This window comes from Balaenoptera acutorostrata, chromosome 19 (genome assembly GCF_949987535.1).
Source record: "Balaenoptera acutorostrata chromosome 19, mBalAcu1.1, whole genome shotgun sequence".
Lineage (NCBI taxonomy): Eukaryota > Metazoa > Chordata > Mammalia > Artiodactyla > Balaenopteridae > Balaenoptera > Balaenoptera acutorostrata.
In genome coordinates, this window is record NC_080082.1 from 9,091,506 (window position 1) to 9,104,341 (window position 12,836).

Consider the following 12,836-nt stretch of genomic DNA (forward strand, 5'->3'; position numbering starts at 1 on the left):
TTCAGGAAGGCTTCCCTGCAAAGGTAATAATTAAACTGAGAACCGATGGAAAGCAAGGTTATCAGCAGGGGAAAGGGAGTGTTCCAGACAGAGGGAACAGCATGTGCAAAGGCCCTGTGGGGTGAGGAGGAACGAAAACAACACTGCAAAGAGTGGGAGGGCACGTGGTGTGGGTCAGGGTTGCCGAGGTAGAAAATGGTCTTAGTGTATAACATCAGAGCCATGGGAAATCAGCAGTGTGGATGATAGAAGTGGGGTCGGGGGGGAGGGTAGTTAAGGGCAGGTCGACCAAGCTGTCACGTTAATAATTTCAAAAACTTGCCCTGGCTGTTGTGAGAGGGTGGAACTACAGGAAACAGGCCGAGTGATTAGGAGTCTACTGCAACAGTCCAGGCACGAGATGGTGGCTTAGACTAGGATGATGGTGATGGAGATGGAGAGAAGGGTAAATATGAGAGCAACTTAGGAGGTAACAAGCTTAGGACTGCAGGCGATTGGAGGTGATAAAGGAGGGAGAGGGAGGGGTCAAGAGTGGCCCCCAGGGATCGCTTTATGCACTTGGCAGGTGGAGCTGCCCTCTGACATGTAGGGAACACTGAAGAAGCACCAGGGTCGGGGGCGAAAAGCATGAGTTGGTTTGTAGTAGTGGAGGTAACAAGAATCCTTAAGTAGTGACTGCCTTTACCTGGGCAGGGAGAGAAGCCATCGTGGGAGGCTTCCAAGAAGAAGTGATGTTTGAAGCTAAGCCACAAAGAGCTGTGAGTTTGAGGGCAGTGATAGGGCTGTATCAGCTCTTCCCGTATCCCCTGCTGCACACCTACACCCAGCTCAGGATCTGACATGTGGGAGGCACTCAGTGAACGACTGTCCAGCAAATGCTGCAGGAATAAGGCGTAGCTTGCCAGATGGACAAGGAAGAGGCAGAAAAACAGACTCAGAGGCATGGAGGCGTGATTCCCTGCGAAATGTGGCCCCAGGCTGAAGAAACAGGAGGCACAAGGTTGAGGATGTGGGAAGCAGGCGAGGCAGGCAGGGAGCAAGCCTCAGGTATCCTTCAAATTAAGTTACGAAGGTTCCACAGCAGAAGAGTTAGTGAAAGACTTATGCCCATTAAGGCCACTTGCATTGACTGCTTCAAAAGCAGCAAGCGGGCGGGCTGGGTCAGACATCTGAAAAAATGATGGTGTGACCTGAGGATTTCCTGCTCCTCAGTTAAAATTGAGAGCTTGCAAGAAGAATTGGGTTCTGGAGAGACATGCTGTGTGTGTCTGTGTGTTCTTGGGTGTGCGTGCATGTGTGAAAGTGTGTGAGTGTGTTGCGTGTGACTGGTGGATGCAGGCATTTGTGAGCGTATAGTGAGTGTGCGTGTGTACGTGAGTGATTATGTGCTCATACATATGTGCGAGTGTGTAGGTGATCGTGTATTTGGGTGCCATTGTCTGTGTGTGTGTGCATGCCTGCTTGTGTAAGTGTATGTTCTACACATATGTGCATGTGTATGAATGTGTATGTGTGTGGAGACATGGGTCCAAGGAGAAAGGAGCAGGGCATGGAGAATTCCCTAGAAATAGTAGCTGTGGAAAAGAACATTGAGAAGCGAGTTGCTTGGGATTCTTCTTTGATACTCATGTGATTTCGATCCAGAACTTAGCTCTCTTTGGGGATATGAACAGAGCGACTGGTTGCTCAAGACTTAGGACTTCAGCCACTGCTGGGGACCCCACCCCTCCATTGCCGCTTCGATGGAGGCAACAGAGTTGAGTCCCCTGAATTTTGGCTCTCCCTGCCAGATTCCAAAGTTCAGCATGGGCTGCCACAGGGGAAACAGTGCCAAAATCTTCGGCATGATTTTTCCAACTACTTCCTCTTGGGAGCTAGAAACACTTCAATTTAGAGTGACAAATCATATTTGAGTCCCTACTGTGTGCTTTTCTCATTTAACTATCAAAAGGATCAAGGAGCTAGGACTTAGTTCATGGAGGAGGAGGCCAAACAGGATGGCGGATCTGGGGCTCCAACTCATGTCTTCCAGCACCGAATTCCAGGTGCCTTTCTCTTGCGGCCCTGCGGTGTCAGAGTTCCATAACCATGGAAGGATCTGGAACCACCCCCTTGAACCCGTGGGGGGCTCTCATTGGCCTCCCCTGGGCTCTGCCTTTCCCACTGGGACAGGACTCCCTTAAATGTGGAGGCTTCTAAGGATTTAAAAGAACTGAGAGGCCAGAAGGAAAGTGACGGTTGGACACGTCCCCTCCCGCTGTCCCTCTTCTCCCCCATCTCCGGGGATACCCAGATCCCAGCCCTAGCAGGGCCTTGGCTAAGCCCCCCTTGCCTTCTTCGTGCCCAGAATTCAACTCCCTGCCCCACCAGCTACTCCAGCCAGAGATTGGATTCTATTTTCAGAACGTGGGATGCGTTTTCCAGGAGGAAAGGTTGTGAAATATTGGGGAGACAGCTCCAGGCACCGCCAGCGCCTGCAGGAGTTTTAATAAGGATCCTTCAAGAAGACAGACTTGGGATTAACTGTCCTAAAGTAAAGATTATTTTAGCGCTGTCGAAATGGTTGTGGGGGGAAAAGGTAATCTTATCAAGAAAAGAGAAATCTTTTTACATTTGAGCCAACTTTGGTTTTAAAATGTTATGAAACAATTTCTGACGGTTTCCCAAATAGGATTTTTTTTTCCCCTTTCCCCAGAACTCTGTCAGCTCCTGGGCTCTCTCCTCCACTGTCCGTTCCCCCCGCCAACCCCCGCCCCGCCAATCTGACACTTTCTGGATTTCTTATGCACATGGTTTGTTTTGTAGGGTTTTTCCCTTTCCTTGTTTTTCCCCCCCCCCAGAAGAAATTTCATTCCTCTTACTTTTGAGACAGCTTTGTCTTTCCCATGGGTCCAGGCACTAGGATGGCGTAGAAATCCCATTCAAAGTGGAAAAGACTGGATAAAAACGCACCAGAGACAGGATACTGTTTCCAACGACCGTTTTTCCTTGGACAAATGTGCATAAAATGGGGCATTGCAGCTGCTATTTACCCTCCCCGCTTCCCAACCCCTTTTGCTCCTGCAAAGAGAAGTAAGCTGTCAGAATGCTTGTTAATTCCTCCCTCTCTCCCAAACCTGACTTTTGTACCTATTGGTTTGTTTGCTGGCCACAGCTTCCCTACTCCTCTCTCTTGAGCCTCAGAGCTTTTCACCCTTCAGAGCTCAGTCAGCATTCCCTCTCCTGGGAAATACCCCTGACCTGCTCCTACCCACTTCCCACCTTGGCCAAAAGATGCCACTTGCACGTGTGACCTTCACCCAGCACACGTAACAGCCACACACATATCCCGGGACCTCCGCACCTTGTCTTTTGCCCCCAGGCTCCTCTTGCACTCCTGCGCTGCACGCTCCGCCTTGCACTGAGATGATCTGTGTGCACCTTTACCCTCACGCGTCTCTGGGTTTCTTGAAGGCCATGGCACCCTAAAAGGTATACAAGGACCCTTTAGATTTTCTAGACCTTGCAGGTCTAGAGAACCGAAGGATGGCCGAGGATGTGAACAAATGATCACTCCCATCCACGAGATGCTATAGATAAGAGCTGGGGGCCAACTTCTTTTTCCCTTTGGGGGCCCCAGGAGTTAGGACCGTTGTCTGAAAGATTTTGATTTCCATCCTGGCTCTGCCACAGACTGACTGAATAATCTCAAATGAGTTCCTCGCCCTCGCAGAATCTCGGTTGCCCCCTCTCGAAAGGGAGAGAGATGAGGGCCCCCCTTACAGGGCTCTTGGAAGGACCAAGAGAAGGCAGGGCTCCTGGCAGGACCCGACATATAACAGACGCAGACGACCCCCCTCCCTGTTGGCATCTCTCATGTCCAGTTTTATCAGTTGGGCATCCCTTTCTGTAGTAAGATTCGTGCCGTTGAGTGTGTGGGTAACATTTATGCATACAACACTGCCAGTCTCATAACCTCAACATACTTTGAAAAATTTCTCTGTGAGTTTGCATGTTTTATTTTTTCCACTTAGATTTTGGTATATGATCCTTAGATTTGTTAGGTTAGATGGGGTCAGAGAAGCCTGACATTTGCTTTCTCTTCTTTCTCTCTCCCTCCCCCCTCCCCATCCTTGACATTAGTTATAGGGCAAGGGTTCCACATTTTGACTTATAATCATGGCATATCTTAATAGCCCACATTTGAGACACTATATCTTTATACCCATATCCCATCCGATTCTCTCTTTCTGTGGTTTTCAAATTATTGTACTCCACAGCCGGACATATGGCAATGTGGGATAATATTTTTGGTTGTCCCACCTGAATGCGAGGTGTGTTCTGCGGGCATCTAGCTAAACACCCTGCAATGCCGGGCGACACTTGGAGCAAATCGGTAAGGACATCAAATCGGAAAGGACATCAGGGGTTCGTAGAAGGATGTAGGGTATCAGGAGCCGAATCACGGGAGCGCAACCTCAGATCCCTCTTAGGAGCCTGATCTGGGCAGGATGAGTGGGAGAGAGCATGCGTTTCAGATTCAGGCAGACCTGGGTTTGAATCCCAGCTCTGCCCCTTTCAAGCTGTGTGTTCTTGGACAAGACGCAGGACCTCTCTGAGCCTCCTTTTCCTGGTCCATAAGCTGGGGTTAATAACCTTGCCACTAAAATTATTATGAGGATTAAGTGAGAGGCCACCTGATGCATAGTGGATGCTCAGTACAGGTTAGGTGTCGTCATTTGCGGGGAAAGGAGCCAATGATCACGCCTGGGGTGAGAGCGATGGTTCAGCTCCACTGGGGGGACGTACGGGAGAGTCACCCACATCGACAGCAGTGAAGTGGCAGTGGATCAGAATATCTGGCCTGATTCACCTGGGGTCCGTGTAAGCATCATCAGAATGTCCCATCCGAATCATCAGACTTGCTTTCAAAACAACAGTCATTTCCTGGCGGAGGTGAATCAGTTGTCCCTGAAACCTGCCCCAATCATCCAGCTCTGGCGGTGACTGTCACCGGCCCCAATGGGTGCTTTTGTTTTCTCTGTCGTTCAAGTTCGGCCTGATATTATCGGGACCCTTTGAATTCTTCACAGAGTAATTCTCGCTTACCTTTTTTGCCTCTTTTCCCCTTCAGGTTCAACCCCTTTTATCACACACTAAAGTGCCAATCAATACTGCGAGATAGATGTTACATCTTAGCTTTTTATAACATGACTCGTCCCAGAAGGGATACTGTATCTTTAAGGAAATGGACCCCGTATCCTGTTTCTGAAGGATTAAAACCCTTTAAAGAGACAGAAGAGGCTGTAAACCCCGATCATATTCTTATTCTCTCTTCATTATCCTGTCCACTATCTATCCCTGCTGAGTAAATCTGCTTGTGTGTTTCTCCAAAGTGGTCATAAGAAGAAATTTATTTACTCCTCTTTGCACTGGAGGGGCATTACCGAGCTTCAAGGCTCTCTGAAGTCATAAAGATTTTGCAGTGTGTGCAAAAGGAACAGGAATTCAGAACTTCTTTCCCCCCCTGAGGTCGTTTGGCCATCCAAAGGGGGAGTCACTTCTCATTTTCTGACAGGGTTTATTTCCGTAAGATTTTTCCAATTAGCAGGAAAAGGTCACGCTAATGTTGGTGCTGGGGAGAGGAAAAGGATCAAACTATGCAAATAGACACATCCTTGAGAGGACAATATGAAAAAGAAATAAAGGGTGGATTTCCTTCATTTCCTAATCTCAAAATTATATATCTATACCGATGGCTTTTTGCTCCAGGGTGAAGGAAAAGGGCGATTGCATTTGACCTGCAGCTCTTGCCTGGGATGCAGGAACCATTGTTCACTGGTGGATGACGGTGGCCCGCTTGGGAGCGGAAGGTAGGAAGTTAAGAGAGGAGATTCCCCAAGCTCTTGGCCCGGGAAGTTCGGGGACACGGGGTGCAGGGTGAGCAGAACTGGAGTTTCAGCTGCTGATGCAACCTCTGTGGACCTTTCTAATGGCCAGCCTCTCCCCAGCCCGGCAGAGCTGACTGCCAGCATATCATTTTTAAACCTGGCTCAGATGTCTCTCTGACACTTCCCCTGCCGCCTTTGTTCCCTGCTCAGTGCGTGTGAAGCGCAAGAACTTTTCTCAATAATAGGGAAGGCTGGGAGCAGTGTCACGGAAGATGTACTCCAGCCAGGCAAGGACAAAAGTCACCGATGCCCATTAAAAGGGATCCAGGGGACCGCTTCGCTCTGGGCTTGGAGCTGATGCTGCTTGACAACTCTCACATGCTATGCAAATGTGACGAGAAGCGGCCCTGGCTTGCAGTTCACGTCTGCCGTTAGTGGTCTGCCGGGTGGGACGGGGGTGAGCTCGCTGGAAGGCAGAGCCCTGCCAGAGGGAGGCTGGGGCTCTGCACACCCCTCACACTTATTCCTGCACACCCAGATGTTTGTCCACGTAGCTGCAGTCAAAATGGAAGGGGGGCTTCCCTGGTGGCGCAGTGGTTGAGAATCTGCCTGCCAATGCAGGGGACACGGGTTCGAGCCCTGGTCCGGGAAGATCCCACATGCCGCGGAGCGGCTGGGCCCGTGAGCCACAATTACTGAGCCTGCGCGTCTGGAGCCTGTGCTCCGCAACAAGAGAGGACGCGATAGTGAGAAGCCCGCGCACCGCGATGAAGAGTGGCCCCCGCTTGCCACAACTAGAGAAAGCCCTCGCACAGAAACAAAGACCCAACACAGCCGTAGATAAATAAATAAAAGCAAATACTTTAAAAAAAAAAAAAAAAAGATCCACACATAATCCTCAAGGTGAAATAAGCATTTCCATTAAAAAAAAAAAAAAAAATGGAAGGGGACAGACCTCTAGCAAGGACCCGTCTTCCACGTGGAGGTTCCATGTTGCTGCAGGTAGCTCAGCCAATGATGTAACCTGGCCGGTCTGTGACAATAGCAGGAACCATTTCGTCGAGAGCCCTCTCAGAGCCAGATCCCATACCGGGTGCTGGGGTTTAGAACCTGCTTGAGGTCACACAGCTGCTACGTGGCGGAGTCTGGATTCATCCAGGTGCATGCGCCTCTGAGAGCTTCACTGAGTCGTGCTTTGGTCTTATTTAATTTGTGAGCTTAAAAAAAAAAAAAAAAAAAAAAGCTAGTGGGATTATTTTGACAGCGGGTTAAGTCTTGTCAAATACTAAGAGCATCATTTGTCAATTCTTCCTAGGACGTAAACTATGCAAAAGTATGGGATTTGGGTGTTTAAACATCAGAAATGTGCCTCATTGTTTTCAGGCTCTGTCTACTATAAATATATAGTATTATAACTATATACTATTCATATGGGGTAATAGGACACACATAGGAAGAAGACACATGTCCTCTAGTTTAGCTCTGCTGTGACTGTTTTTTTTGGCCACATAGTATAAGACAGAAACAGTACATCCTCAGTTTAAAAATCTTTCTACCTTCCTTGAAGTTGAAGACTAAAGCCTGAGAAGGCATTACTTGGATTTCAACATGAAAGAGAAAGCCTTTATATAGTTCTTTGCCATTAAACAAAGAGTGACCCATTTTTTTTTTCCTGTTTTCAGAGTAGTATTGTTTTTTTATTGTTGAGCAAGTATTCGTTTTAGCCAGTCCTTGGCCCTGTTTTTCCTTAGAGCCGATTGGGGTGGGAAAGAGAGTTACAAAGGATGAGACCTGAGTTAGAGCAGTGGGGGAAATGAATTGCTTGCTTATGTTTCAGACTCCAATCCTAACTGAATTAAATTTACCAAACTCAAAATCCTTCTCTTGGCTTTATTTAGGGAAAATTATCATAGCTAATCAAAACAAGCAAACAAGTCAACAAATAATGATCGTATCCAAACACCAAAGCCACCTAAATATCCAACAATAGATAACTGGATAACTAAAGTATTCCAGTGGCATATTATTCAGCCATTAAAAAGCATGTTGAAGAAATCTTTTTAATGATGTCCTTTTCTGTTTCAGAATACCAAGTCTTACAATTTTTCAGCACATCATTATTTTAGCAAATTCTTATCCCTTTTGCATTTTAGGACAAAGTCAGATGGAATAGGAAAAATTACACAAAATTGGTTTTGAGCAGAGTGACCACAGGTAGCCAGGTGTCAGGTGGGAGTAGAGTGGTTAAGCGTTGGAAAACATATTATATTGCAATCAAATAAAGTAATTATCTATGTAATGAGAAAAAGAGACTATAAAAATTGCAGAGCAGGTTGGGAAAAATCAAGTACAGGTAAAAATGATAACGGCGGTTACATTCAGTGAGCTCTTTCTATACGCTAAGCATGATTCTAAGTAAGTTATATGTTAGCCAATTAAATCGGGATATTCCTATTGCTATTCCTTTTGTAAACATGAGTAAAATAGGGCACAAAGAAGTAAAAGAACTTGCCCCAAGGTCACAGAACAGCCAGGGGGTGGCAGAAGGTATTCCTTCTTTCTGATTCTATTCTTCACAAAAATATAACACATTTTTAAAAAGAGTTAAGTTGATTTTCCTTTCTCCCCATATGTGACAAAATGGAAGGCTACATTTCAGAATCAGTCCCTATTTGTTGATAACGACTATTTAATTTAGCAAGAATATTAGAAACCCTTGTTAAAAAGGCAAAATTCTGTGCCCCATACCAGACATACCAAATGTAAATACACAGGGGCGGTAGGCCCCCAAAACAGTATTTTAATTAGCTCTGTAGATGATTCTGAAGTAGCCTACCACAATTCAGGGACCGCTTTGTAACAATGAGCGTCATCTGGGAAGCTTATTGAACACACAGTGTCCAAGTCCCTTCATTAGAGATTTGATTCAGTGGGTCTAGGACACAGAATTTTACCTTTTTAACTCCAGTCACTTTATGTCCTGGTTGTCTGGGATGTATGATATTATGATGAACATGATTATGAAGAGAAGTCCCTTTCTCACTCAAAATCATCCCAGTCTGGACAATGCATTCTATGTTTAACCAGGACCCGAGGAGATTCATATCAAAAGGACACTTTGGTGAGCACGGCTCTGAAGGATGTCAGTGACCTGGGTCCAATCTCCCTCCGCCAAGACTACTATTCATGTAGCCTTGGGTGAGTTATTTAACCTCACTGTGCCTTCACTTTTCTCACCTGCAAAATAAGTATAAGAATCCCCACCTCCCGGGTCGTTGGAAAGTGAAAACGCATGATTCATCCCTTCTAAAGAAGCTAGCTGAGTGGTTAGAAGGCATTCAGCAAACACCAGCTTCCTTCTAAAAGGAATGTCAGGGAGTTTCTCCCATCAGCCCTCAGAAGCATCCTCAAGGTCATGGGTACCGTGCTTCTGTTGACTGTGCATTCCTCTTTGGTGGGCAGGTGACACTGGGCCAGGGTCTAGTGAGCATATATGAATATGGCAGAATTTTCAGGGAACCTATAAATGCAAGCATCAGATTGATTTCACCAGGGAAGTACAGTTTTCTTTTTAACTGTCAGAACCATACCCTGAGGTTGTCTTACGTGTCACTATACCAGCCTTTTAAGAAAAAAAAAAAAAAAAAAAGTGTGTGCTGGGGAAGGTGGTGGTAGCAAGACCTCAATAAACCATGTAGAAACTTTCAGACCTCTTGCCAGAGACAGGCGACTCTGCCATCCTGTTGGCAGCAGGAAAAAATCTCATAAATAACCCAAAGAGAGACATAATCCAGATGGCATTTGAAAGATTATTGATTGAAAAGTCAAGAGTTTGCTAATATAAATGGCCTTTACCACAAAATTTGCATTCACGACAGTCCCTTTACACATGTCTCTAAGCCAAGGAAAGTATCCACGCAACTGACACAAATAATGATACAGACCAGGCCATCTGTTTTCGAGCACAATGAAAAAAGAAAATGTTTCCACTTATGGTTATGGTTGGCGGTTGGAGTGTGTACTTTTTCGAGACTCTGCGGAACATCTGAAGGGTAATCTACACATATGTGGGTTTCAACAATTTGACACAATTGCCGGTTCCCGATATGTTTGTTCCATCCGTTCTAAAGAGACCATTCAGCCAAGATAATCAAGTCAAATGCTGTTGTACAGAGTTCTGAAAGTTGTCTGTCCAATTCTATGAACCACTCATGGCAAATAATGAGAAGAATAGGAACACACGAATAGGGTCGTTGTTTTTTCCCAGCTGATCAGAGCCCACGGGCAGAGTCTGTCATACTCTTAGATTTGTGGCCCTGGGACACGTTGCCTTGATGGGTGGCATGATGTCACCCAGAGGGACCCAAGCGTATCTCCATTTCTATACCACTGACTCTGATAAGCCTTGACATTTTTTTTTTAAATCCAACTCCGTTTTCACCTGGCTGCAGTGGCTGACTTGTCCTCAAGGTGGGAGCAAAGCAGGGTATCAAAAGGGTTTTTCTTCTGTAAGCACCTCGTATTCCCACCATTGATGAAAACATACCCGCGGGACGTTTGCATATCTTAGCCTTTTTAAGCAACCAGTGTCGTACAGCGCAATTTAATTGTAAGAACAAGTATTTTGGAGCCCGAGAATACCATGGACTCTTACGGGTTTGAATTCTGGCTCTGCCGTTTCCTGGCCGTGGCATCTGAGCAACTTCTTTCATCTTTTCTAAGCCTCGGTTTCTTCATTTCTGTTTTGTTAATAACGTGACCCACCTCAGAGTTAGGCTGATGGGGTGAGACACTTGCACGATACCGATTGCCTTGTTAGCAATTCACCAATATATGTTCGTGTGTTTCTGTGTATTCATGTCCATAAATGTTAGTTCTGTCATGATGATGATGGTGTTGGTGGTGATGATGGTAATTATCTTCCCCGGGGAATTTAGAGCCACCTCCTTAAATTCTTGTAAAACCTGCTGAGGAAAGAGTCTCAGAAAGTTGTGGAGAAGTGGTAGGCAGTGAGAGAGCCAAGAATGAAGCCCCTATAACCTCCGTATGCTGCAGCCTCTCCTGGATTTCCTTACTTGCGAACTACTATGAGGAACACAGCTGGGCGTCCACCCCAAAGATACCCCAGAAGCAAGGAGGCCCCTCTTCCATGGCCAGGTGCACTGACAGAGCAGCTTCAGGGTGGAGAGGAAGTGCGGCGGGCTGGAGGTGGGCGTGGGCGTCCAAGTCAGAGCTGACAAGAGACCCTGGATGTGGCCCTGGCCCCCTGGTGGCTTCGGGCAAGTCCCTGAACTCCTCTGAGCCTCAGTGTCACACGTACAACACGGAGCTCGATCTAATTATAGTCCCCTCACAGCGTCTTAGGGAAGATCAGAGAAACAGTTGCAAGTTGTCCGTCCTTAACAAATGTGTGCAAATAGGAAATCTACAGAAACATACATCCATAGAGAAGTATAATTTTGTTGTGGCCACTAGTGGGAATCGTAATACAGAGATCACATCACATTCCTTCTGCCTACTCAGTCCAGAAACGTCATCCCTGTTCTGTGCATCTGTCCCGTCCGGTCCATCAGCAAGCCCACCCCCTCTTATCTGCAGGATATGTCTCACATCAGACCCTGATCTCCAAGTCCACTGTCACTGCCTGGTCTCAATGACCGTCTCTTGGCTCTCTTACCACCATGGCCACCCAGCTGTTCTCCCTGCTTCTTCCCCTACCCCACACCTCTCAGTCTGTTCTCTACAGAGTAGTCAGTTACATTTTAAAAACCTAAATCCAGTCATGTGCCTCCTAGGTTCAAAACCCTTCAGTAGCCAAACCTAATAATACTAACTAATAACCAGGCGTGAGCAGATAGACCTTTACTGTTGGCACCTCGGGGTGGGGGTGGGGGAGGAGAAACCCTGATTCCTAGCACTTGCCAATTTCCGCAGCATAAATACTCCCACCATGGCCAATATCAAGCTCCCAAAGTGCCGTAAATAGCGAAGAAACGTGGGCAGTCCGCTCTTGTTGGCTGATTTTAGGTAGCTGTAGCCTCCCACCGGGCAGCCCGTGAGAGGTTACTCTGCATCAGACGTGCATGGACTCTGTCAGTCCTCACCACGGCTCTACTAGACGGGTGCTTTCCTGTGTCTCTGTTACACAGACGGGGAAACTGAGGCCCGGGCAGTCTGGCTCCAGCACCTGACCACACCATCCTGCCTCTTGTAGTCGTGCTTTAGGTAAAACCCAAACTCCTTACCTCTTGTGCAGCTCTCCACGCACCCAATCCAGCGTCGTCTTGAGCGGCAGCTTAAATGTCGCCTTCCCAGGCCGCCCATCTGCCTCTATCTCACTATGCTGTTTGCATCCTTCCCAGCCTGTATCACAACCAGTAGTTACCTATGTATTTGTGTAACTGTGGAGCAGTGGTTCTCAATGGGGGTTAGAGGCCGAGGGGGTGAGTTTGCCCCCAGGGGACAGCTGATAATGTCTTGAGACATTTTTGGTTGTCACAACTCAAGGAGGGTACTACTGGCAACTAGTGGGTGGAGGCAAGGATACCGCCCAGCATCCTACAATCCCAGGACGGCCCCCACCACAAGGAACGGTCTGGTCCCAAGGGCCAATCATGTTGAGGTTGAAAAATGGTGCGTGCTATTTGTCTCTCCCCGTCAGGATGCTAAAGAGGGGCATAGCCTCGACTGCTGTGTCCTCTGCTGTATTCTCAGCTCCAAGCACAGTGCCTGGCACAGAGTAGATGCCTTCGAAGTAGGTGTTAAATGATTACATAAAAAATAACATCACTACTGGGCTTCCCTGGTGGCTCAGTGGTTAAGAATCCGCCTGCCAATGCAGGGGACACGGGTTCAAGCCCTGGTCCGGGAAGATCCCACGTGCCACGGAGCAGCTAAGCCCGTGAGCCACAACTACTGAGCCCACATGCCACAACTACTGAAGCACGTGCGCCTAGAGCCCACGCT

At 47.3% G+C, this 12,836-nt stretch overlaps 1 protein-coding gene across 1 annotated transcript in view; it reads left to right on the forward strand.

Annotated features, from left to right (window-relative positions):
• The window catches only part of MAF (MAF bZIP transcription factor), a 372,897-nt gene that overhangs the window by 228,174 nt on the left and 131,887 nt on the right, over positions 1–12,836 (forward strand). The gene's annotated exons all lie outside the window — the stretch shown is intronic.